We start from the raw sequence: 27,170 nt of genomic DNA, 5'->3' as shown, positions 1-27,170 counted from the left end.
TTATCCAACAAATTTTTTAATTTTCCTTTTAGCTCTTTCAACTCTACTGGTGCCATTCTGTATGGCGGAATAGAGATATGACGAGTATCTGGAAGGATGTCTATGCCGAAATCTATCTCTCTTTAGGGAGGGACTCCGGGTAGATAATCAGGAAAGACTTATGGAAACTCACTGATTATTGGAACTGACTGAAGGGAAGGTACCTCAACACTTGAGTCATTAACTCAGACTAAGTAATAGATATAGCCCTTTGAAACTAAATTCATTGCCCTTAAGTACGAAATGAAATGACCCTTAGGCACTGCTGAACTACTACTCCACTCTATAACTTGCTCATTAGGAATCTGAAACTTGACCACCCGAGTTCTGCAATCTATTAATGCATAACAGGAATGAAGCCTATCCATACCTAGAATGACATCAAAATCTACCATGTCTAACTCTATTAAATCAACCATGGTACTCTTGTGACTGATGAAAACAGGACAATCACAATAGTCTCTTTCTACTTGTATGGATTCACCAACAATTATGGAAACACTAAATGGTTTCCTAAGTTGCTCAGAAGAAATCTCAAAGTTCATAGCAACATAGAAAGTTACAAAAGATAAACTCGCTCCTGGGTCTAAAAATTCATAAACGTTAAACTCAAAGCCTCGAATCATAACAGTGACAACATGTGGTGAATTCTCTTGTTCTTGGCAATTATTGAGAGCATACAAGCGGTTTGTTCCTCCGCCAGTACAAGAAGTAGCTCCCCTAGGTGCAGCCGTGTCTGGTGGAGCAGCTAATGAAGACTGAGCTCTATTGCCCCCATTACCACCGCTTTGCTTACTCTTTGGACATTATCTCATTGAATGCCCAGTCTGATCGCACTTGAAACAATCTGCGGAGCCTTTACGACAAATGCCAGAGTGATTTCTGCCACATATGGCACAGGTAGGAGGCTTACTACCTTCCTGCACTACACTATCCTGTGAGTAGGAAGGTTTAATTCTAGAATTTTGCGCATGTACTCACCTCCATTTCTGGGCGTAGGTGCACTAAAGATGACGGTGAATGCCCCTTCTGTTTTTAAAATGGTCGACTCAAATCACCTTTCTATTGCCCAGACTCATTCCCGGTCTTGGCCTTCTTATTTCTATCTCATTTATGTCCCTCAGCTTTTCCTCTTCAACTTGCTGCACATAGACCATTAGCCTAGATATGTCCATGTTGCCAGTCAACATTGCAACCCTACCTTCTCTACTTGAAGCACGACCAAACCAGCTACAAACAAACTCATTCTGCTCCTCATATCCATAACCATATCTAGAGCATAGCGAGATAGTTGGGTGAACTTCAATACTCATGAACACTCAGGGAGTACTGTTTCAGGGTAAGGAACTCCCACACCTTTGCTTCTTTCAGTTCTCGTGGAAAAACATCCCCAAGAAGGCTTTTTTCAAAGCAAGCCCGGTTTGGCTGTGGTGCATCCTCATCCCTACCACCCTTCCATTGATCAAACCAAGTTCTATCCACACTCTTCAGTTGATATGCAACTAAATCAACTCTCTCAGTTTTCACGCCTCGAGCTACCCCCGAGACGCAGACACGGAACTTAGAACCACAAGTGATCCCACGCTATTTCTGCTGGCATGATCATGAGCATACTAAAGATAATAAACTTATGCAAAAGCTAAATCATAATTAAATCTGAAAAGATGGGGAATACCCATATTCTATAACTAAGATATTTGAAAACAATGAGTTTAATACAAAGGAAATATTAGCTCAATACTAAGCTGAATCTAACTATGTCTGAAATGAGCCTCTAAACTGGACTAGAAATACTGGGACAAGCCCCCAGCTTAATCTAGCAAAACTGAAACTAAATGACTAAAGACTGAAATGACACTCATGATTGTTGTCCTCAAAGAATGAGGAATCACCACTGAATTTGCTGAACTGGAGATCGAAAATCGATCTACGCATGATCTAATTGCTGAGAACCTGAACATACATCACGAGAAGATGTAGCGCTCGTATGCATCAGTACTTAAAAGGTACTGAGCATGTAGGATAGAGTAAAGATGAAATAAAACATAACTGAGCAAGCATAATAGCAAGTACAATAATCTTACATGATAAACTGAATTCTGAGCTAACTGGATGCAATGACCAATTTATAACAAGCTTAAATTGAATACTGAATATACTGATAAATGGTCAATGCGAAGAGTCTGACTGAACTGTGGGAGCTACTAATAACCGATAATAAAACTACATGAGCTAATGTTGAGTCCGATGTATACGCCCCATCGAGAGGACCCAATATATCCTGCCAATGGTATAAAGGCATACTGGCGTGATCACTGAATTGGTTTCCCACAGAGGGTACTTACAACCTACATGGCTAGTAGTTCTGGGACTATTGGATACGCTAAACCCTAGTCCAACTCGGTATTATGCTACTCGCAATGAATTTTGTAAATTTACTGATTATGTCTGAGTTTATGTAAATACTGGATAGCTCGGAATCGAACATGCAAACTGAGAATGCAACAATTAATCTGGTAATTATGAATTTATAACTGAGGCATATATATCTGAAGTGTTTAAAATATTCGACCTAGCATGTGTAATTCAAGAACTAAAGAAATACAACGCTAGGATTCTGAAATTCATGCAATAAGCTGAATAATAACATGATAATCTGATTTGGAACATAAAAACTAATAAGTTCATGAAGTTCTAGAAACCCTAGTGAAATCCCACATACCTGGTGATGAAATCCACGGAAAAATACTTAAGTTTTAGGGCTGGAACTGCTGGAGCTTGTGGCGTTCTTGAACTAGGGTTATTGAGCTCTTTCTCCTCTCTTGCATCTAATTTTCTAAGTTTGATTTAATTATTTGACTTAGATATGTTTTAATTATGTTTCTAGGCTTAAAATGACTAAAATATGATGATTTAGGATCAACACGACGTAACTTAGTGTTTAAACGAAGTGGGAAAGGTCGAAAAGACCCATTGGAAAGTTGCTGTCGGACCAAACGATGGCCAGGAGTGACGGTCCGTCGTCTGACCAACGCCCCATCGTTGGGTCCGTCGACTGCGCCGGTTCGATAGGCCTTTACTAAAATGGGCATAACTTTTTATTGGGAGGTCTGATTTTAGCTAGGTCGGTGGATATGGAAAGATAATTCAATTATTTATCTGTGGGTAGGTCATGACACACATAATTCTTTTTATGCTAAGAGTTATGACCATTTGATGTTCACCCAAATGCAATTCCTCTGAGCTGTCTGCAAATTTTCCACCTACGAACCGTAGGCCCACCTACGGACCGTGCTGGTCATCCGTAGCTCTTGTTAGAGAGTGGGTGAATGGGGGTCTCGATCGACGGTCACGGACTACTGTTGAGTTTTTTTGTGTGTTTTTTATCACATCGACGGTTGTGCAGGACGTACTGTGGGTCATGCTAAGATCCGTCAATGCAACCGTTGGTTGCACCTGCAAATTATTTATTGTATAGATGGTTTTTCGTCTGTTTTGGCTACGGGGTGTTACATCAGTGCCAACCACATGCATCACATCAAACACCTTCTTCAACTCTTCTACAAAGTTTTCTGGATCCTCGTTAATGCTTGAATTGGTAAAACTTGGCGGATTCATCCTCAAGAATTCCCAAATCCTTCAAGTGTCAGCTCCTTCTTGTCGGGCTCCTCTTTGTTGCCCGACTTGGTTGGTCACAACTTGACTCAACATCCGGATAGACTCACAGAACTCGACATTAATAACCTCCCTTAAGGTTGCACATCAGGAGCATTGGGTAACTCCTGTTCTTGAGCTCTTACATTCTTCCTAGCTGGAAGACCTCTTGCTTCTCTTCGTTGAGGCATTGTTATCTAACCACAAATTAAATAGAGTGACTTTTAGAGATAAACTCTAACACACGAAAAAGAATATGAAAGAAGTGATTTTTTTTCTAAATGTTCTAGCCTCCTAATCATTGATGTGACGCGCTTCACACTGATGACTAAGACTCTACAAACACGAATTCATAGACTCCGTAGGACTATTGAACTCTGTTCTTTGATACCAAGTTTGTCATGCCCCGAGCCTATACCCTAGGCGGAACTGGCACTCAATGACCATTGCTGGCCTTGAGCGAACCTTTGGCCTGGCTTACTTAACTCAGTGGAAGACTTAGCTCAACTTAATATGAACTCTAAGAACACTTTAAATAAAAAATACTCAAAATAAAATAATATAGCCAAAATGGCACTTGACTCTCAAAGTTAAAACAACTATAATGCAAGATAAAAGAGACATCAACTGAATAATCTGACTGATTATTTGTCAATGATGCCTCTTATAACTGGATGTTGAGACAGACCCTACAACATCCTAATGAACTAAACTAGAAAGCAATAAAATGCATCCTTCAGAAAGCAAAAAGGCACACGAACTGACTCTGGAGTACTCAACTGGGTCAACGGTGTGCTGGATATCGATCCTCGTTACCTTCATCTGCATTGTGATACGATGCAGGCCAACTGACATCAGTACATTGAATGTACGAGTATGAGAGTTTGAAAGCTAAACAAACACTTCAAGCTTGAAAAGGAGTAAGAAGATCACTTACCTTAGCTCTACTTAACTCATGATATACTAAACTCTTATTCAATATACACAATTTAAAAGTAATTCCAACAAAAAGATATGCTGACTGAAAACATGATTCATATAAAAATACAAATAACTGATGTATATGAAAATACCACACTTCTATGGGAGCTTCTGTAACCAACAACCATCACTTAAGAGCTATAGTGATGATACAACGTTACTCGGCCTACGGTACCCGACAATCCTAACCTTACTAGATTATAGGACCTAAACTGCGTAATGGATCCACTAGTATACTAAAAAAGGGTTTATCCAAAAGTATGACCCTCTTCTACCCATGATGGCAACATGGTTTTCATGGAGACTTGTGTTAATTAGATCTCGCATCCCCACATCGGTGCTCAATACTACTCCCAAAACTTATATATACTAGCTCTTATATTTTTAAAACATAATGATTATGTGCTTTGAGATTAGTGCTCAAAACCTTAGATTTTATAGCTCTCTTGGAAATCATAGTTTCCATGCTTGCTTCATTTCATAAAGTTATTACCTTTGTCTAAAAACTAGCTCGGAGGCTCTTTACTTATTTAAGTGTGAAAACATTTGTAACTTTTAGGGATTACTTAGTCCTCTTTTAACTTTTGAGAATGAACTCAACTATTTACTTAACCTCTATATTCCTTAGAAAAAAGTTTAAAAGGTATTTTAATAGACTCTTGGTAACTTTAGGAACTCACTATGACTTGCTTCTTAACTTTTAGACTTTGTATCATAACTTCTTTGACTTTGATCTTAACTTTCCCTGATTTGGATTATGGATTCAAGGATCATGATATCATGTTTATGGATGATTTCATGATGTTTAGATGTACTTTAGAGTGTTGGAATCAAATAAAAACGATAGGTACATCACTTAGGAACTAGTACGGAAAGATAGGGAAAGAACGGGGTCTCCATATGACCTTGGCGCTGTGAGAGGCATGGAGCGCCAGAGCGTGACTGACAGAGGCTTTCCTCAGACACTCTGGCTGGAACGACGCACTAGAGCATGATGGACAGAGGTTGTCCTGAGGGCCACTGGTAGGCGCGGCGCCCTAGGACATGTCAGACGCGTTTTTCGACTTTCTTTTCCAATTTTCAACTCTAAGCCTCCCAAGCATCCATGGATATTCCCCCAAACACTTAGGATCACTAATATACTCAATACGCAATAGTTTAGACTCGTCAAAAAATCCGAAAACACGAATCAAAATAACTAAAGATATGAAACAACCCAACGAACAAGAATTCTTCAATTGTTCATCAAGAACTTCAATATGCTTCATTCAAGCAAATCAAAACTCGCTGAATTAAACATTTTGGTATGTGGGTGAATGAAAACAACACATAAAGATCTCACATACCTTAAAGGGATGACCCCCGATGAAATGCACACAACAATCTTGGCGTTCTTGCTTCTTCTACTTCTTTCTCCTCTTCTTTTCTCTTCTCGCAAAATCCTAATTTTTTTCTAACAGCGTGAACTCAATAGGATCATCTTAGACCCCAACTAATTACCAAAAAAATGAAATCAAATAATTGGGTAAGGAAAAGACCAAAACGCGCTTTAAAATCTGGATTGGACTTTCCTCAGTCCAACAACCCAACTTCCGAAAGTCATATCTTCCTCATATGACCTTTAAATTTTGCAAATATGGTAATGTTAGAAATATCTTCCCAAGATCTTTCCATCCATATAAAGAATTCACCCTAACTAACTTTTAAAATCTAGAAATCTTTCAGATTTCCCTATTTATTTTCAAAAATAATTATTCTTGGTTTCTTAGCTTATTCTTAGTTATTTCAAGTTACAAGATGTTATAGATGTGTGATTGGGATCGACTGCCACGTTCTGACACTCTAACCTGGAGCGGATTTTCACGTTTTGGCTTGCTAACTGGGATCGATTGCCACATTCTAGCATTAAAATGAAATCAGATTGCCACTTTTTGACATGTAAACTGTTTGAATTTGGGTTCGGTGAGAGGACAAACTATGTGATGAAGCATGCGATTTGTGATATTGATTTTTTTTGATAATATTGAATATGTTGATATTTATGCATGTGTTATAATGTTGTAATTGATTTTTTATGTTACACTAGTGGGATAACTGCAGGATCCTACCAGTACACGGTGGTTGTGTATTTGTTCTGCATTTGCTCTTTTTTTGTTGAGTAAAGGGAATCTTCAAGTGACTGTTAACAGACCTCGCTTCGGAGATCAATGATCGCTTCAAGTTTAAGGGTGAGCCATATCGTTCGGGCTGCCATGGAATTCTCTTTAGTCCATGTCCACCATTTTCGGACATAGACCTTGCTTTAATTAGTTGGTAGTTCGTCAGTAATTTCTTGTTAGATATGGATATCATTATAGTTTTGGTACATTGACTTTAAGATCTAGGTTTATTTTTCACATTGTTAGTTAGTTATTAGATCTTTATTTAGTAATGGAACTTTGCCTTTAGTTTTTAACTTGCTTCCGTAACTTAAATACTTTAGTTTTAGATTTCTTGATTTAGTTGATTGTTAGTAGTGGTTCTCCCACTGAGTTATAGTGTGGGTGCCAATCACGACGGTCTGGGTCGTGACATAGCCTAGGTTCATTGATCTCGATGTATTGAAATGAGTCTAATAAAGTCTCGCAGAACAGTATGTGAACACCTTTTCTTTTCTTTGAGAGGCTATAGGACTTTAGAAAATCTTCATTTTCTCCTGTGTCCTTCATTTATCTTAATGACAGAACCCGGTCGTTACAATAGATACAAATTTAACCATCTTTCGTCCCCCCAAATGACAAACTTTTGAAAAATAGGCTAAGGAAGGAATGGACTAGTACCTGAATCGACAACAACTGGGTATACATGTCTCACATATCCTTCTCAGAAGCCCAAGTAGGTTCCTCAATTGGACAATACTTCCATTGAACCTTCACGGACTTAATCTCTTTGGTCCTCAGCTTACACATATCACGATCAAGAATTGCAATCTGTTCTTCCTCATAATGGTGGTCTTTGTCTAATACAATTGAGTCCACTTAATGATAGAATTCCCACCACCATGATATCTTTTCAACATAGACACATGAAATACTATATGAACTCTTGATAAAATAAGAGGTAAATCCAATCTATATTCTATCGGCCTCACACATTCAAGAATCTCAAATGGGCCAATGTATCACAGACTTAGCTTACCTTTCTTACCAAATCTCATCACCCATTTCATAGGTGATACCTTGAGAAGAAAATTCTCACCGGTTTGGAACACCACGTCTCTTACCTTATGATCCGCATACTTCTTTTGACTACTCTGGGTTGCTAAAAGCTTAGCTTGAATGCTCCTTATCTTATCTTGAACATCCTTCACTAAATTTACCCCCAATGGTGTCACGTCTCCAACCTCGATCCAACCTATGGGTGATCTACATCCCCTCCCATAGAGCGCCTCAATCTTTCATATCTATGTTGGAGTGATTACTATTATTTTAAAAGAATTCACACAAACGTAAGAACTTATCACAATGTCCTCCAAAATCAATCACACATGTCGTCAACATGTCCGCTAACACCTGGATAGTTCTATCGAGTTGCCGTTGCGCTAAAAGTGAGTTGTGTGACCAATTCATCATGTAATTTCCTCCAAAACTTGGATGTGAATAGGGTACCACGGTCTACGATGATAGAGGGGGCACCTCATGCAACCTCACTATCTCTTTCATTTATACGTTAGCCAATTATTCAACATTATAATCTATTTTTACCCGAAAAAATGGGCTGACTTAGTCAATCTATCAATCAATACCCAAATATAATCAAACTTCCCCAAAATCTTTAAAAGTCTAACCACAAAATCCATGGTTATTTTTTCCCACTTCCATTTCAGAATTGGCGTTCTTTGAAGTAAACATGCAGTCCTTTGATGTTCATGCTTCACTTGTTGACATTTTTGACAATTAGCTACAAACTCCTCTATGTCTTTCTTCATGCCCGACCACCAATAAATATGCCTCAAATCTTGGTACATCTTCATCACACCCAAATGAATAGAATATTACAAACCATAGGACTCTGTCAACAACTTTTGAATCAAATAATCAGTTTGTGGAACACAACTTCTTCCTTTGAAACTAATAACACCTTCCGCATCAAGAGTGGTTTATTGTGCCTTACCAAGTGCAGTCTTCTGTCTAAGATCCTCCAAATTTTCGTCTTCAAATTGCTTGGCCTTGATGTCATCAATGAATATGGCCCTCACTTCAATGATGGCTAAAACTCTACCTCTTTCTGAGATGCCTATCTGCACGAACTTAGACTCTAATGTCTGAATTTCCTTAGCCAAAGGTCGCTTGGTTATACTTAATCAAGCTAATTAAACTACCTTTACTCACCGCTTTTCGACTCAAAGCGTTTTCCACTACATTAGCCTTGCCGTGATGGTATTGAATGGTTAAATCATAATACTTAAGTAACTCCATCCACCTTCACTATCTTAAATTAAGATCATTTTGAGTGAACACATACTGCAAACTACGATGATCAGTGAACACCTCACTCTTAACACCATAGATGTAATGCCTCTAAATCTTAAGAGCAAACGCTACCGCTACCAACTTTAAATCATGTGTGGGATAATTCCTCTCACGCACCTTCAATTTATGCGATGCATAAGCTATAACATTCTTATCCTTCATCAACACAAAACCCAAGCCAGGATGTGAAGCATCACAATCAATAATAAAATCTTTACCTTCAATCGGTAATGCTACAATAGGTGTGGTGGTCAAAAGAGTCTTGAGCTTTTGAAATCTCTTCTCACATTTATTTTGTTCATTCAAATGGTACCTCATTTTTGGTCAAATTTATCAAGTGAGTGGCAATAGAAAAAAAAATTCTTAACAAATCATCAATAGTAGCTAGCGACCCCCACAAAACTCCTAACTTACGTCATATAGCTAAACCGAACCCAATTCTTAACCACCTCAATCTTTTAGGGATCTACTATTACCCTTTATTTTGAGGCCACATGTTCCAAAAATGCAACAAAAGTCAACCAAAATTCACACTTAAAAGTTTCGCATACATACTTTTTTTTCCAGAACACCCCAAACAATACGAAGGTGGTCGGTATTCTCCTCCTCACTTTTTGAACAGACCAAAATATCATCAATAAGGACTATGAAGAAAGAACCAAGAAATGGTTTGAACACCTCATTCATTAAACTTATAAAAGCAGTGGGCACATTAGTCAACCCAAATGACATAACTAAAAACTCATAGTGCCTATAACGAGTTCTAAACACTGTCTTGGACACATCCTCATGCCTAATTTTCAATTGATGGTAACCAAATCTTAGATAAAAACTCTTAGAGAAAACTATTGCACCTTGCAATTGGTCAAAAAAATCATCGATTTGAGGCAAAGGATACTTGTTTCAAATTTTGACTATATTTAATTACGGTAATCTATACACATTATCATACTACCATCCTTTTTCTTAACAAAAAAATCTGGAGCACCCCATGGGGAAGCACTAGGACAAATAAATCCTTATCAACAATCTCTTGAATATGAATCTTAGGCTCTCTTAATTCTGCTGGAGCCATGCTATATGGTGACATGGAAATGGGTCGAGTACCAGGCTCTAAATCAATGCAAAAATCTAAATCTCTATCCGGAGGCATACTAGGCAAATTATTTGGAAACACTTCTTTAAATTCTGATACCACAGGAATAGACTCAATGGACGGAGCCTCAATCTCAGCATCCCTAATATGAGCCAAATAAGCCAATAAACCTTGCTCTAATAATTTACTAGAACGAATGGAGGATATAATCTTAGTTTGCTTGGGCTTGTACACCCTTTCTCATTCTAATTTTTTGCTTCCAAGAATTTTTAGAGTTACAGACTTAGTATTACAATTAAACACTACATAATAGGGGGACAACTAAGTCATGCCTAAGATTATGTCATAGTTATTCATATCCAAAATCACCAAATCGACCCAGGTCCTAAAACTCATAAACAAAATAGGACAAGCACGGTAGACATGGATAACTATGAGTGACTCCCGGACTGGGGTAGAAACATAGATAGAGGCATCGAGTAAATCATAATTCATATCTAATTTGGAGTCAAATATCACAAATACATATGAATCAGTAGAAGCAGGATCAAATAACACGTTAATCCATCCTGTTAATACCTGTGATAACCACATCAGATGCCTCTGCCTCATTTTTGCTAAAAAAAAAACATAACAATGAGTCCTATCATATTGACGAGCTACTTTCTTTCCTATTTTCACTTTACCCCTTCCTATATCATAACCTTGGTGATTATCTCCTCGCTCACCTTGTGGATGTATTCCACTATTATTATCATTCCTGACAGGTACCACTTCTCTATAAGGCTGCTGCGCAGAATCTATTACATGTGGATAGGGAAAATCTCCCCTCACATGTTCAGTCTCTCCACTGTTATATCAACTACGATAAAAATATGGTCAGCCACCCGTCGAAAGCATGACTCCCTGATTATCCTGAAAATTATAAGAGGAAGTTTTTGAATAATTACCTGTAAAGGTGGGCATAGATGAAAATATTGGTGTGGATGTAAGGGTTGGCCTCCCAGATCCTTTATATTAAGAACCTTCAAAGCCACCCTAATTCTTGGCCCTTTTTTCCAACGCCTTAGCTTGAATGTCTCTTCTCACCCCTCCACTTTCTTAACGTAGTTTGTCACTTCACTAAAGCTCCTCCCTACAAAGGTCATATGAACATATAATAATTACGATTCCTAATTTAATCCCTTAATAATTAAAAAAATCCTCTACTCCTCCGTAGTAACCAACTGCGTAGCATATCTAGATAAAACATCAAACTTGGCCTCATAAGCAATAACATGTATACCACCTTGTTCCAAAGAAATAAAATCATCTTTATTGCGATCCCTTTAACTTCTAGGCATGAAATTTGGTCCAAGTGAGTGGAGATAAACTGATTATTTGCACTCCATATAAGCTCTCCACCACTGCTGGCTCGCCTTCAAGCTGAAAAGGTATGAACTCAACCCCATGTTGATGATCAATGCCAACTTATGAAGCCTACCATAGCAGTCTAGAATGAACTCATATGCATATTCACTCTCAGAACCAAGAAATACCGGATGCTTTAGCTTCAAGTACTTGGTTAACATCTCATGCTCATTACGATTCATAATAGAACCTAACAAAGGATGGAAGAAAGCATCGTTACCTCCAGTCTGACCCACTTTGGGCGCAGTTCTAGCAATAGGGGAATTAGCAGGAGCTTGAGTTGCTTGAACAGATGGAGGCATTCTAGGTCCATCCAATCCTTTCAAAAATAACAAAATATGTTGACGTAACACCGTATCGATGAGGGGAATACATGTACTCTCATCCTGCACCTCTTCTTCTTGTCCAACCTCCTCAACATTCTCTACACCAACATCCTCTTCTATCTATTTATGATGTACGGGAGGGGCCTTATTTTGGGGAACAATCCAGATCAGTACCTTATCTCTAGAAAATAGTACTCTTTCTCGGCCTTTACCCCTAGATCTTTCTCTAAATCTGCCTCGACTACAACCTCTCGCTATAGATTCCTCAACTTGAGCATTGACATGATCTACGGGTTTGGAGCTATTATATCTAGTATTAACCATCTATAGAAAAGTGAATGAGGCTAGATACTAATTTGAATCGACATATACCAATTGGAATCAAGTTATATTACAAATAAGACATTAGAAAAATATAGAGATTTCCTGAAGCCCTATAGCCTTTTGAAGAAAAGTAAAGGCGTCCCCGTACCTTTTTGTGAGACTCTACTAGATTCGTTTTGGTACATCGAGATCAACGAACCTAGGTGTAACACTTCAAAAGTCTAAAACGTGATCTAGAGCCTCACAACAGTGTCTAAGAGTAGTAACACTATTTTAAGGTCAATAATAGTGTATAAAAGTCATTTAGGAAGTTTTAGTGTCAAAATGTAAAGGAACGTCCATGACGTCCAGAGACTAGTGCAAAAGGTGCTACCGTGCCTTAGCCTATTTGACGAGGTTTTAGGAGTTGGAATTTAATGAAATTTGGTAGTAGGGTGTATAACATGTATTAGAGTTGGCTTAGGGTCGAAAAGTCCAAGTACGACTCCCCAAGGACAACCCAAAGAGTCCTTGAGGAGGACCTAAAAACTATCTTGAGACTATAGCCATCGACGGTTGCAGGCTACGAGGCGTGGCCTTATCAACGAGGAGTCGATGGCCAATGTTGATGATCACTTATACACTTTCCCCAAAGGCAATTTTGGTCAGTCTCTGACCAAAACAACGGAGTGCAGGACAGTGGGTGAACAATCCTTGTCGACTGACCTACGGCACGTAAGTCGGGGTCTCGTAGGTCATGTATGGGTTTTGCTGTTTTATTTTAATTATTTCATTTAATTAGTTAGGTGGTTAGTTAGTTAATTAAGGTTTAGGGGAGTTTCAATTAATTTAATTAAGGACCTATGTATAAAGACCTAAGCCTAATTAAACTAACTCAACTTTCATAATTCCCAAAACCCAATTACTCTTCCTTCTATCTACTTTCTCTCTCCCAAAAAGAAGAACTCCATTGAAGGGCTAGGTAAAGGTCTTAGGGCAGCAATAAGGGTGATTTTATCCATCATTCTTTAACAATTCACAAGGTATGAGATCCTTTCACCTTTGGGATTCCTTTCCTCAACTGGTTCCTTCAAAATTTGTTTTCAAAAAGTTGATTTCATATGGGTTTCTTTCTACTACGAAATTGACTTTCTAAATTGTATTGTATATGATTTCTTTTGGTTATTATACTTATATTATGATTCAATTATGCTATTTCTTGATGAGTCAACCTAGTTTGTGGAATAAATCATGAAATTGACCCAATTCCCTAACCCTAGGAGATGAACTAGTGATGAATTGATGTGAAGTGATTCAATTAACTTCATTATGATGTTAATTACTATTGATTGATGTTATTACACCTATTATTGGATATAATTGACGTGGTTGATAGTAAGACTATGATGATGGCTTGTGAAAGGAGATTGGGGTAAGTCTTGTGATCTCAAACCTTTACCTCAGTTATGATTACTTGTGTTTAGTGATGAAGTTATATTGAAGTATACCTTATGATAAGATTGATTAGGGTTGGTATGATGTTGAATTGAAATGTCTTGATTATGTGATTGTGATATTATGCTTAATATGTAATGATATAAGGTTGGTGATGAAGTACCTATGTTCCTTGATATGATATAATGATGTTAATATGTTAATCTCACATATGAGGTATGTAATGAAAGATGTTCTCATGCAATTCCTATTGAGCAATGACTATGAGTGTATAAGGGCTAGAGCCTATAACCTAAACAAAGTTAGACCGTTACTGAAAGACATTTCAAAAGGGACTTTAGCTTAGTTACGAGTGAACTAGTAGTAAGGAGTGTCCCTTCCCACATAGGAAAGGTAGGTTCACTATTGTACTCATGATACTGGAGACTATAATGCATGTAGCATAAAGAGGGTCCCAACTACATCTCCTAGTTCTTGAACTATGTTTCCCCCCATAGGAATACTAACTAGTGGATCCACATCGATGCTATGTTCATGTTTTGGTACTACCTTAGCAAGTAGTCCACCTTCTTTCGGCGTATGGTTCCATGAAACTGGATTCCATATTGACTAATGTGGTCTATGTTGGTTAAGGTAAGATGTTCCTAAAAGTATAATGAAGTAATAAAGTGGACTCCATCTAGGATGACTTGAGGGGTTTTACTTAGTCTAGGTAGGGGTATAGGACTCTACCTATACATTGCACTAGTTGGCCTTGAGGGAAGTCTTCAGAGGATGTTTTATGTTTTATGCTCTTATAAAGTGAATGAAATGTATGTGTTGACTTTACATGTTGGTTTCATGTATGAACATACTATTGTTCTATATTGATATGGTATGATGATGACTACTCTTAATGTTATGTTACGTTATGTTAGGCATTTATGGGGATTTGTTATTTGGTTTGCTTGATTGGGTAAGTTATGGGGCATTACTTGGTCATTGCACTTGTAGACTTAATAAGGGGTTTATGGGTAATGGTCCTTCTTAGGTTATGATGTCATGAACTCTTATGCATTCTTTGTTGTTGTAAACATGATGTTGGAGTTACATTGATTATGAATTCTATTATGGTATGAACATATTTACATTGGCTTAACTTGAGTATGATGGTCTTGTGTTGAATATGCTATTGCTTTAATGAATATGTGGTTATTGTCTTATATGTGTTTTTGATTATGCAAAAGACTTTTCAAAGTAACTTGGCATTGTTTTGAACAAATGTCCTTTTTAGCATGACTTCTATGTTGTGTGTGCATCTGATTCAATACTTAGGTTCTGGTCGTTGAAGGGTTCGTGAACACTTTGAAGAAAAGGCTTGGATCATGTCTCCAATTGCGGGTATGTACTCATGTTCCGAGGATGATACCTTTCTATCACCCTACTTATGTTACGTGGTTATAGTCTAAAGACACTCATTTCGCTATAAATATATTATGTGTAAGCAAGAGGTCTAAGTAAACATCATGAAGTAGATGTTGATGAAATTTTTTAATTTTCCACACTTTTTAACCTATGAAATGTAATGACAAATGCTAAGAGTTTAGTCTTAGTCCTCTTCGAGGACGATGACACCGGTTACTTCTTGGGGGTGCTCCCCGGTTTTGACAATCTTGGTATCAGAGCATGAGGTTGAATATCTCTAAATACGATGTCTCATTAAATCACGTCTATGTAGATTCTTATTCATAATTGTGAAGCGCGCCACACTTATGAATGCGATACTATGTGATGCTTAAAAACTTTCATCTTCTTGTATTCTTATGTTGTGCCTATAGAGTCATGTTATGTGCATTCACCTAAACCTTGTATCGTGGTTATAAGTATGAATACTCGAAGAGCAGCTGCTAGAAGGGCCTAGGAAGAAATTACAAATGCGGGATCTCATGACAACCAACTGCCTCCACAAGACAACCAAGTGCCTCCACTTGAAAAAGTTGCTATGAGTGATCAAGTTCTGGTTGTTCCTCCACCGAAGACCGATGGAGATATAAGGGTGGATTTTCTAACTTTAACCCAAGTCATGACCTATCAAGATAATGCCGTCACTTCACAAGTCCAAGCCATCACGACCTAAATGAATAGAGAGGTTGGACCTCAAGTAAATCAACATGCTAGAAATATGGCCTCTTGTTTGAGAGACTTTAATAGAATGAATCCACCCATTTTTTTTCGAGTCGAAGTTGGACGAGGACCCTTAAGATTTCCTCGATGAGGTCTATAAGATTCTTTATGCTATGGGTGTGACCTTAATTGAAAAGGTCGAGTTGGTGGCTTATCAACTCAAAGATGTGGCTCCAACTTGGTACGTGCAATGGAGGGATAATAGAGCATTAACGGGTGGTCCATTGACTTGGGAGGTCTTCAAGAGGGATTTCCTTGATAGGTTCTTTCCTAGAGAGATGAGGGAAGCTAAGGTGGAAGAATTCATGAACTTTCGTCAAGGAGGTATGAGTGTACTTGATTATTCTTGGAAGTTCACTAAATTTTCCAAGTATGCTCCATCCTTGGTGTCCAACCCATGGGATGAGATGAGTCATTTTCTTACGGGGTGTCCAATTACCTGGTTGAAGAATTTTGTTCGGCTATGCTTCATGATAACATGAATATCTCTCGTCTTATGGTTCATGCTCAACAAGTGGAAGAAACCAGGCTATGGAGGAAGAGTAGGGAGGCCAAGTCTTATGAACATGGTTTCTCTAAGGGTAGGCTTGACATTCAAGAAAAGCCTAGGTTCAAGAAGAAGTTTTCTAATCAAGTTCCTTCCAAATTTCCCAAGGCTCGTGATGATAGGGTGTCTAACCCTAATTCTCAAAAGGTAAGAGGTACTAGTTACCAACTAAGAAGCCAACTTATGGAAAGTGTGGGAAGAAACATTATGGTGATTGCCTTGTCGGGACAAACAATTTCTTTGGTTGTGGAAAGAGTGGCCACGAGGTTAAGGATTGCCAAAATTTGAAGGGGCAAGACAAAAGAAGCGGGCAACTTCAAGATAGTGGTTCTAATGTGGAAGCTACAAAGAAGAATCACTTTTATGCACTTCGGTCAAAGGGTGAACAAGAGAGTTCTCTAGATGTGCTGACCGGTATGTTACAAGTCTTCTCTATTGATGTATATGCTTTACTTGACCGGGTGATACATTATCTTTTGTTAGTCCTTTGGTAGCTAGAAAGTTTGATATTTTGCTCGATATCCTAAATGAACCTTTCATGGTAACTACCCTGGTAGGTGAGTCGGTGGTTGCAAAGAGGGTATATATAAGTTGTCCTATAATGTTGGCCAATAGAGTTACTCATGTTGAATTAGTAGAACTTGATATGGTCGATTTTGATGTCATCTTGGGGGTGGATTGGTTGCATGGTTGTTTTGTTCCATTGATTATAGAAAAAGAATTATCAAGTTCAATTTTCCAAATGAACCCGTCTTAGAGTGGAAGGGGAGAAATTCTGTTCATAGAGGTCGTATCATTTCTTGTTTGAAAGCTTGTAAAATGATCTCAAAAGGGTGTTTATACCATATTGTAAGAGTCAAATATTTAGACTCTAAAATCCTCCTATTGAGTTAGTCCCCATAGTGAGGGAATGTTTGGAGGTCTTTCCTAATAGTCTTCCCAGAATCCCTCTCGAATGGGAAATTGATTTTGGTATGACTTGCTACCGGATACCAAGCCATTTCGATTCCTCCTTATTGTATGGCTCCGGACGAATTGAAAAAGTTGAAGGCTCAACTCAAAGACTTGCTAGACAAAGGCTTCATTAGGCCTAGTATTTCTCCATGGGGTGCATCGGTATTGTTTGTGAAGAAGAAGGATGGGTCCTTTAGAATGTGCATTGATTATCGCCAACTCAATAAAGTCATTATTAAAAACAAGTATCCTCTCCCTCGGATTGCCAACTTATTTGATCAACTCCAAGGGGCAAGTTACTTTTCTTAGATTGACTTGAGATCGTGGTATCTCCAACTTAGGGAGATAGGTGAGGATATACCAAAAACGGTATTTCAGACTAGATTTAGCCACTATGAGTTCTTAGCAATGTCCTTTGGTCTGACTAATGCCTCAACAACATTTATGGATCTCATGAATAGGGTGTTTCGAAAGTTACCTAGATTCATTTGTCATTGTCTTGATTGACGACATCTAGGTATATTCGAAGAATGAGGGTGAACACATGGACCATTTAAGGGTGGTTTTACAAGTGCTTTAGGAGAATCAACTATTTGTCAAGTATAAAAAATGTTAATTTTATTTGAGGTCAATGCCGTTTCTTGGTCATATCATCTCTAGTGAGATGGTTGAGGTTGATCCAAGGAAAACCAAGGTGGTCAAAAATTGACCTAGACCGTTGACTCCAACCGACATTAGAAGCTTTTTGGGTCTAGCGGGATTTTATAGGAGATTTATGGATGGTTTTGCATCCATTGCATCTCCTTTGACTACCTTGACTTAAAAGAGTATGAAATTTGAGTGGTTGGAGGCATGTGAAAGAAGCTTCTAAATCTTGAAAGAGCGGCTTACCTCCGCTCCTGTGTTGACTTTATCGGAGGGTAGCAAGGTCTTTGTTGTACATTGTGATGCATCTCGAGTGGGCTTAGGATGTGTTCTTATACAACATGGGAAACTAGTAGCCTATGCTTCTAAAAACGTAAGGTGCATGAGAAGAATTATCCAACTCATGATCTTGAATTAGCGGCCGTGGTATTTTCCTTGAAAATATGGAGGCATTATTTATATGGTATCCATGCTTATGTGCATACCACAAGAGTCTTCAATATGTGTTTACTCAAAAGGAGTTAAATCTGTAACAAAGAAGGTGGTTGGAATTATTGAAGGATTACGACATGAGTATTCTGTACCACCCCGACAAAGACAATGTGGTTGTGGATGCTCTAAGTTGTATGACCATGGGTAGTGTGTATCACGTAAAAGAAGCCAAGAACGACCTCGTGAAAAATGTTCATAGGTTGTCTAAATTGGGTGTTAGGTTGGAAGATTCTCCAAATGGTGGTTTTATGGTCCATATAACTCTGAATCGTCTTTAGTGGTTGAGGTTAAGTCTAAACAACACCTTGATCAACCATTGATGGAGATGAAGGAGTCGGTTCTTGGTAAAATAAGCTTAATGAGTCATTCTCCTTGGGGGGATGGTGTCTTGAGGTATCAAGGAAGGTTATGTGTGCCCAATGTTGATGACTTGAGAAACCAGGTTCTTGAGGAAGCTCATGGTTCCAGTTATTTCATTTATTCGGGTTCTACAAAGATGTATCATGACCTTAGGGAAGTGTTTTGGTGGGAAGGCTTAAAAGGTGACGTAGCAACATTTGTAGCAAAATGTCCAAATTGCCAACAAGTGAAAGGCTAACACCTAAATCCAAGTGGTTTACTCCAAGAAATCCAAGTTCCAACTTGGAAGTAGGAAGATATTAATATGGACTTCGTGGTAGGTTTGCCTCGGACACAAAAGCAACAATACTCCATAAGGGTGGTTGTGGATTGGTTGACCAAATCGATTCATTTTATTCCTATCAAGTCCACATACTCGACGTAAGATTATGCAAGGATCTTCATAGACGATATTGTGTTTCTCCATGTTATTTCCGTTATCCATCATATCGGATAGGGGTGCACAATTCACATCTAGGTTTTGGAGATCATTCCAAAAAGGGTTGAGTACCAAGGTGAAGCTAAGCACAACTTTTCATCCCCAAACGGATGGTCAAGCAGAGCGTACTATTCAAACTCTTGAGGATATGTTTAGAGCTTGTATAATTGATTTCAAGGGAAATTGGGAGACACTTGCCTTTGGTTAATTTTGCATATAGTAATAGTTACCACTCATCTATATCTATGGCTCCTTTCGAGGCCATGTATGGTAGGACATGTTGTCTCTAATTGAATGGTTTGAAGTGGGCGAGTCTTCACTCTTGGGTCCTGAATTGATGTATAAGACTTTGAAGAAAGTCCATATGATAAGGAACCGATTGAAAACAGCCTATAGTCGGCAAAAGTCTTATGCCGATCATAAGAGAAGGAATTTAGAATTCGAAGAAGGGGATAAAGTGTATCTAAATGTTTCACCCATGAAGGGAGTGGTGAGATTTGGAAAAAAAGGGATGTTTAGTCCTCTTTATGTGGGTCCCTATAAATTTTGCAAAGGGTTGGCAAGGTCGCATACGAGTTGAGATTACCTAGTGAATTGGCTTTAGTTCATCTGGTGTTCCATGTTTCCATACTCAAGAAGTGCATCAGTAATTCCGAGTCCATTTTTATTTTTGAGGGTGTAGGTGTATAAGAGAAACTCTACTATGAGGAGGTTCCAGTTGATATCCTTGATAAACAAGTGAAGAATTTGGGGAACAAGAAGGTGGCTTCCGTAAAGGTGTTACGGAAGAACTACCTAGTTAAATGAGCAACATGGGAGGTCGAGGCCGACATGAAAGTACCATTATCCTCATCTATTTGTTGATTAAGGTTATTTTTTCCTATTGATAGTGAAAATGATGACTTTATTTGAAGTTGATTTGATTTTGATAAAATGTGAAGAAATATGCATTGTTACAGTGAATAAGCATGCCTAAAAATGAAACTTATTTGAAAAATGCTCTTTGTGTTGATTTGCACTTAGTTTTGTGTACTTGGTATGTTGTTGCCTTTGTGAAAGTATATTGAGCATGTTGGTAGGTTGAGTGTTGGAATTATTAACTCGTTAATGGTATGTGAGCTCATGTTGTTGTGAGAAGAAAATTCCTCATGTTGTGATCTTAAGCTCTTATGTGTAGTAATTGAAGTTATGAAATGCTATGTGTAAATGCTATGTTGAGTTGCAACTCTTGTTTTGATATGTTATTGTTGGTTGGGCTACGAGTCTTGAGTCTATCCTCTACCATCAAAAGATTTTAGTGTTATTCGGGGACGAATGTTCCTAAAGGAAGGGATAATGTAACACTCCAAAAGTCTAAAACGTAACCTAGAGCCTCACAAGAGTGTCTAAGAGTGGTAACACTGTTTTAAGGTCAATAATAGTGTATAAAAGTTATTTAAAAAGTTTTAGAGTCAAAACGTCAAGGAACGTCCACGACGTCCGGAGACTAGTGCAAAAGGTGCTAGTGTGCCTTATCCTATTTGACAAGGTTTTAAGATTCGAAGTTTAATGAAATTTGGTAGTAAGGTGTATAACACGTATTAGATTTGGTTTAGGGTTGAAACGTCCTAGTACGACTCCCCATGGACCACCCAAAGGGTCCTTGAGGAGGACCCTTGCATAGTTCCTAAAAGTTGTCTTGAGACAATATCCATCGACAGTTGCAGGCTATGAGGCGTGGCCTGATCGATGAGGCGTTGATGGATACCGTTGATGGCCACTTAGCCATTTTACCAAAAGTCCATTTTGTCCAGTCTCTGACCAAAACGACGGAGTGTAGGACGGTGGGTGAACAGTGCTCATCGACTGACCTACGGCCAGTCGGTCGGGCTCTCGTAGGTCAGGTCTGGGTTTTGCTGTTTATTTAATTATTTCATTTAATTATTTAGGTGGTTGGTTAGTAAATTAAGGGTTAGGGGAGGTTAAATTAAATTAATTAAGGACCTTTATATTCCCCAAACCCAATTGCTCTTCCTTCTCTCTACTTTCTCTCTCCCAAAAAGAACTCCATTGAAGGGCTAGGTCAAGGTCTTAGGGCAGCAACAAGGGTGATTTTCTCCATCATTCTTCAACAATTAACAAGGTATGATATCCTTTCATCTTTGGGATTCCTTTTTTTCCCCAACAAAATTGGTTTTCAAAAAGATGATTTCACATAGGTTTCTTTCTATTACGGAATTGAATTTCTAAATTGTATTATATATGGTTTATTTTGATTATTATACTTAGAATATGATGTATTATGATTCAATTATTCTAGTTCTTGATGATTCAAACCAGTTTGTGGAATAGATCATGAAATTGACCCAAGTCCCTAACCCTGGTGATGAACTAGTGATGAATTGATGTGTAGTGATTCAATTGATTTCATTATAATGTTAATTACCATTGAATGACATTATTATTATTGGATTAAATTGACTTGGTTGATGGTAAGACTATGATGATGGCTTGTGAAGGAGATTGGGGTAAGTTTTGTGATCTCAAACCTTTACTTGAATTATGATTACTTGTGGTTAGTGATGAAGTTATATTGAAGTAGACCTTATGATAAGATTGATTAGGGTTGGTATGATGTTGAATTTAAATGTATTTATTATGTGATTGTGATATTATACTTGAGATGTAATGATGTAAGGTTGGTGATGAAGTACCTATGTGACTTACTATGATGTTAATGTGTTAAATCTAACATATGAGTGTTGTAATGAAAGGCGTTCTCATACAATTCCTATTGAGCTATGAGTATGACTATATAAAGTGTAGACCTTATGAATTAAACTAAGTTATGATTGTTAATTAGTGATATTTCAAAAGGGACTCTAGCTTAGTACCGAGTGAACTAGTAGTGAGGAGTGTCCCTTGCACATAGGGAAGGTAGGTTCACTATTGTACTCATGAACTCTTATGCATTCTTTGCTGTTGTAAACATGATGTTGGAGTTACATTGATTATGAATTCTATTATGGTATGAACATGTTGGCATATCTTAACTTGAGTAGGATGGTCTTGTGTTGAATATGCTATTGCTTTAATGAATATGTGGTTATTATCTTATCTGTGTTCTTGATTGTGCATAAGGCTTTTCAAAGTAACTTTACATGGTTTTGTACAAATGTCCATTTTAGCATGATTTCTATATTGGATGTGCACATGATTCAATACTTAGTACAAGTGATGTACTAACCCCATTTCTCCCTTTTTCCCTGACATTTTAGGTTTCGGTCGTTAAGGGTTCGTGACAACTTTGAAGGAAGGCTTCAATCATTTCTCCAAGTGTGGGTATGTCCTCATGTTCCGAGGATGATGCCTTTTTATCACTCTACCTATATTACGTTGTTATAGTCTAAAGACACTCGTTTTACTTGTGTTTTTTCAAGATATTGTTGTATGCCCTAAGTGATACTTTTACATTTCTGTAAGGGCTATGCCCATATTTTCTGTTTAGTTTAGATGGTTGAGTATAAGACAACCCTTTTAAGACTATATTATGTATGTTGTCTATATGTGGTATAAAAGTATAAGACTATGTGAGCTTCTTATACGAGGAGTCTATGTATACTCGCTATAAATATATAATGTGTAAGCGAGAGGTCTAAGTAAACCCCATGAAGTAGACGTAGATGAAAAGTTTTAGTTTTCAGCACTTTTTAACCTATGAAATGTAATGAAGAATGCTAAGAGGTTAGTCTTAGTCCTCTTTAAGGACGACGACACCGATTATTTCTAGGGGGTACTCCCCGATTGTGACAGTAGGCTCTGATAACAACTTTATCACAACCCAAACCATCGTGATTGGCACCCACACTAAACCTCCGATGAGAAAATCACTACTATAGCCCAAACCAAGCATAAAAAAAGAACTAAGGTATTGAAGTTATGGAGTAAGCTAAATACTAAGGAAAGAAAAATTGGGAGTTTGGATAAACTCAAAAAAAGTCTAACAACGAACTAAACAACGCGGAAAAAATAACCTAGAACCTTAAAATCAATGTACCAAACTTATAAAAGTTCAACAAGTCTAAACAATAAGTGATGTAACCCAAAACTAATGAAATAATACGAACTAGAAGAAAAGCCTATGTCCGAAAATAGTGGACATAGACAAAGAGAACCCATGACAGCTCAGAATAATTAACTTACCCTTGAATTGGAACGATCACTGATCTTCTAAGCGAGGTTTGTTAAAAGCCGCTTGGAGATGCCCTGTACTAAAAAAAATAAGAGCAAGTGCAGTATCAATACACCACTACAATGTACTAGTAGGATCACACGTCTATCCCACTAAGTGAAACATACATAATCATTACAACAATATAATGACATGCATATATAGAACATATACAATATTATCAACATTTATGAAAAATAAATAACTTAACATTTTCTATCACCCCATTGAAGTTGAGCTTGAAACCTCTATTAGATCTATTTCTCTATGAAAGGAGTTTAAGTTTTGGAAAATGATGGCTTAAATAGGGAAGAAGATGAAAAAAATTAAATAAAAATAGGTTAAATATAAATTCTCCACGCATTGGTAAGGAGTGTATCACACTCACTGTGTTATGTCAGCAAAAAGTGTCAAAATGACACAGCGGAACATGAAATGAGGTGTCTAAAATGAAAAAAGTCTAGTTGAAGTGTCTAAGTGAAAATTAGTGCCAACTTTAGGGAATCGCCGATGGATTAGGACAAATAAAAAAAAGATAGAAGTCACCCATGTGAAAGAAAGAAAAAGAAGAACAAAGGAAAGAGGTGTTATTATTACAAATGAAAATACAAATATTCATTTAAATTAAATACATGTAAAAACAATTGTTAAACATTTTTATAACTTAAAAATCTGTTGAAAATGGAAAACATTTTTATAACATAAAAATCTGTTGAAAATGAAAATACTTATATGGAAGAAAGAAAACAAAAAAGAGCAAAAAAATTGACAAATCAAAGATTATTCATATTTTATGTGTCATTTTTGTTATAACAAATAAAAATACAAATATGCAATAAAAACACATAACAAGGAAACATTTGTTAAAACACTTTTTTAATTTGTAAGAATGTGTTACACAAAAGTTCTAAAAAATTTAAATAAAGTCATAATCAATATTAATGTATTTGAAAATTTCATAATCAATGATTGATTACTAATAACTAATGTGTTGCAAAATGAAAAATATAATTGACAATAATTATGTTTATTTTATTTTATTTTATTTAATTCATCATTTTTTTTATTAATTTTCTAAAATAAATTATAAGTCAAAAGTGAAATATCATTTTTTTTTGAATATTTATGTTTTGAGTTGATTCTTTTTATGATTTTTAAATGTAAAGATAAAATTACTTACATTGAAAAGAAAAAAAGTAAAAAATTTAATAAGTAAAAATAATTTATGCAAGTAAAGAAATACCTGTGACAGATAAATATTAATAAATATGACAATTTTATTTATTTATTTCATAAGTCAAGAACAAAATATCATGTTTGAATATTTATTTTTTGAGTTGAACCTTTTTATGATTTTTTTACAAAATGAAGTTAAAATTACCTAATTTTATTTTTATTTTATAAAAAGAACTAACAAAATACCAAGGATCGTTTTAATAAACATAATTTATAAAAACAAAGAAACACATGTAATAGATAAATGTTTGATATAATGACAATTTTATTTATTTTCTACCTCTAACTGATGAATACAAACGGAGATGACAATTTCACCTATTTATTTATTTTCTAAAAAAAAAAAAGTCATAAATCAAAACTAAAACATCATATTTTGAGTTGATTCTTGTCATGGCTTTTCAGAAGAATGAAGTTAAAGCTACTTAATCTTAAAAGAGAAAAAAAGGAAATATAAAAAATGTATTTATGCAAACAAGAAAATTCTTATGGCCGGTGAATTTGGGTGTTCGTGGTTCGATTTGAATCGGTCATTGGTTAAAATCAAAATCAAATCAATGTAATTGGTTTCTTAAATTTAAAAAACAAAATCAAACCAAAACAGGAAAAAAACAACCGTCGATTTGGTTATTGATGGTTTGACTCAGTTTTTCTGGTTTTTTCAGTTTCAAAGTAATAAATTTTTGAGGACATATGTATCTTGATAGACACATATACCTAGCGCATGAACAACCCACTGAAAGCTATTGTTGGTTGAATTAAGCAATTAAACAATACTAAAGTTATTATTACACAATCAAAATGTTTCAATTAAGAAAATGTGTAATTATCTTATGAAATGTATGGTAGGTAAAGACTAAAGTAATGAATATTGATAGACTTGGACTTACATGATTGGAATAGATGGGCTAAAATTTATGTGTTGAGCTTGAGAAAATGGAAAGTTAAAGACTTAAGTTACTTAAAATTTAATAAAATATTTATATTTTATTTATGAATAACATATAAATATTTATAAAATTTATCTGTTCAATTTGGTTATTTTTGCAGTTGTTTTTTTAGTAGAACCAAAACCAAACAAAATAGTATCGATTTTTCAAAATGTAAAACCAAATCTAACCAAATTAAATCAAATATTTGTTGTTTTCATTGATTTGATTCGAATTGCGGTTCAATTTGATATTTAACCATAACAACCATGAACAACCCTACCGGTGAATATTAACATATATGAAAATTTCATTTATTTATTTATTTTCTACAAATGGCATACATCCCAAGTAAATATCTTGTTGAGTTTATCATTTATATAATTTTAAAAAAAGAAGTTTAATTTTATTTGTCTATTTGTTTTCTAAAGAAAGTTATAAATTTAAGTAAAATATTATTATTTTTATTTAAATATTGAGTTGATCGTTTTATATTTTTTTTTAAAAAAAATGAATGAAGTTGGAGTTACTTAATTTTAAAAATAAAAATAATAAAATATTAAGGAGTTATATTTTATATCATGATAATAAAGCTCTTAAATTTGTTTGTAATTATCTCTAATTCTCGGCTAACCTTTTGGTATTTAAATATACGTATTTCTTTAAATATTTTTAGAGTCGTATATTTTTACAAATCATTTTTTTATTCTCTCTTCAGCTATAGCTCAACTTGCATTTTTTATGGGCATCACGGGTAAATCACCATTCAGCTTCTTATGAATAATGTTAGGATGAGTTGGCTAATCCTCAGAATTCCAAAAAAAAAAAGGCAAAACAAAGCGATTATATTTTCGTGACGCATCTACTCGACTTGTAAGCTCTCCAATTATTTCTATCACAACCTTAGTAGCCAAGAGTTGATATCTTATTCTAACTCAAGATTCTTATGGTTCTTGAGTGCAGGAGAATCATGAATTGAGTTTTTTTTTTGACTCTTTGATCTCATAAAAGAGCGGTGATTTTCTTTTCCAGCGATTTCAGTAAGTATCATTGGTACAAATCCATTTATTAATTTATTTATTGATATTTTTATCTATAGTTAAAATCTCAACCTAAGATTTTCGTCGTTCTTGAGTAGAGGAGAAACAAGAATAGAAGGTTTTTGTCGGTTCGTTGATCTAAATATGGATAGTGATTTTCTTTTGCGGTGATTTTAGTAAATATTAGTTGTACATATCAATTTTATTAATTAACTGATTGATATTTTTATGCAAAATTGAAATCTCATTTTTACTTAAGATTCTTGTGAATCTTTAGTGTAGGAGAATCATAAACAGACGGCTTCTGCTCACTCTTTCAATCTTAGAAATGGATAACAATT

Source organism: Solanum pennellii, chromosome 1 (genome assembly GCF_001406875.1).
Source record: "Solanum pennellii chromosome 1, SPENNV200".
In the NCBI taxonomy this organism is placed as follows: Eukaryota; Viridiplantae; Streptophyta; class Magnoliopsida; order Solanales; family Solanaceae; genus Solanum; species Solanum pennellii.
The sequence above is the reverse complement of the archived record's forward strand: the minus strand, read 5'-3'. Positions refer to the sequence as shown.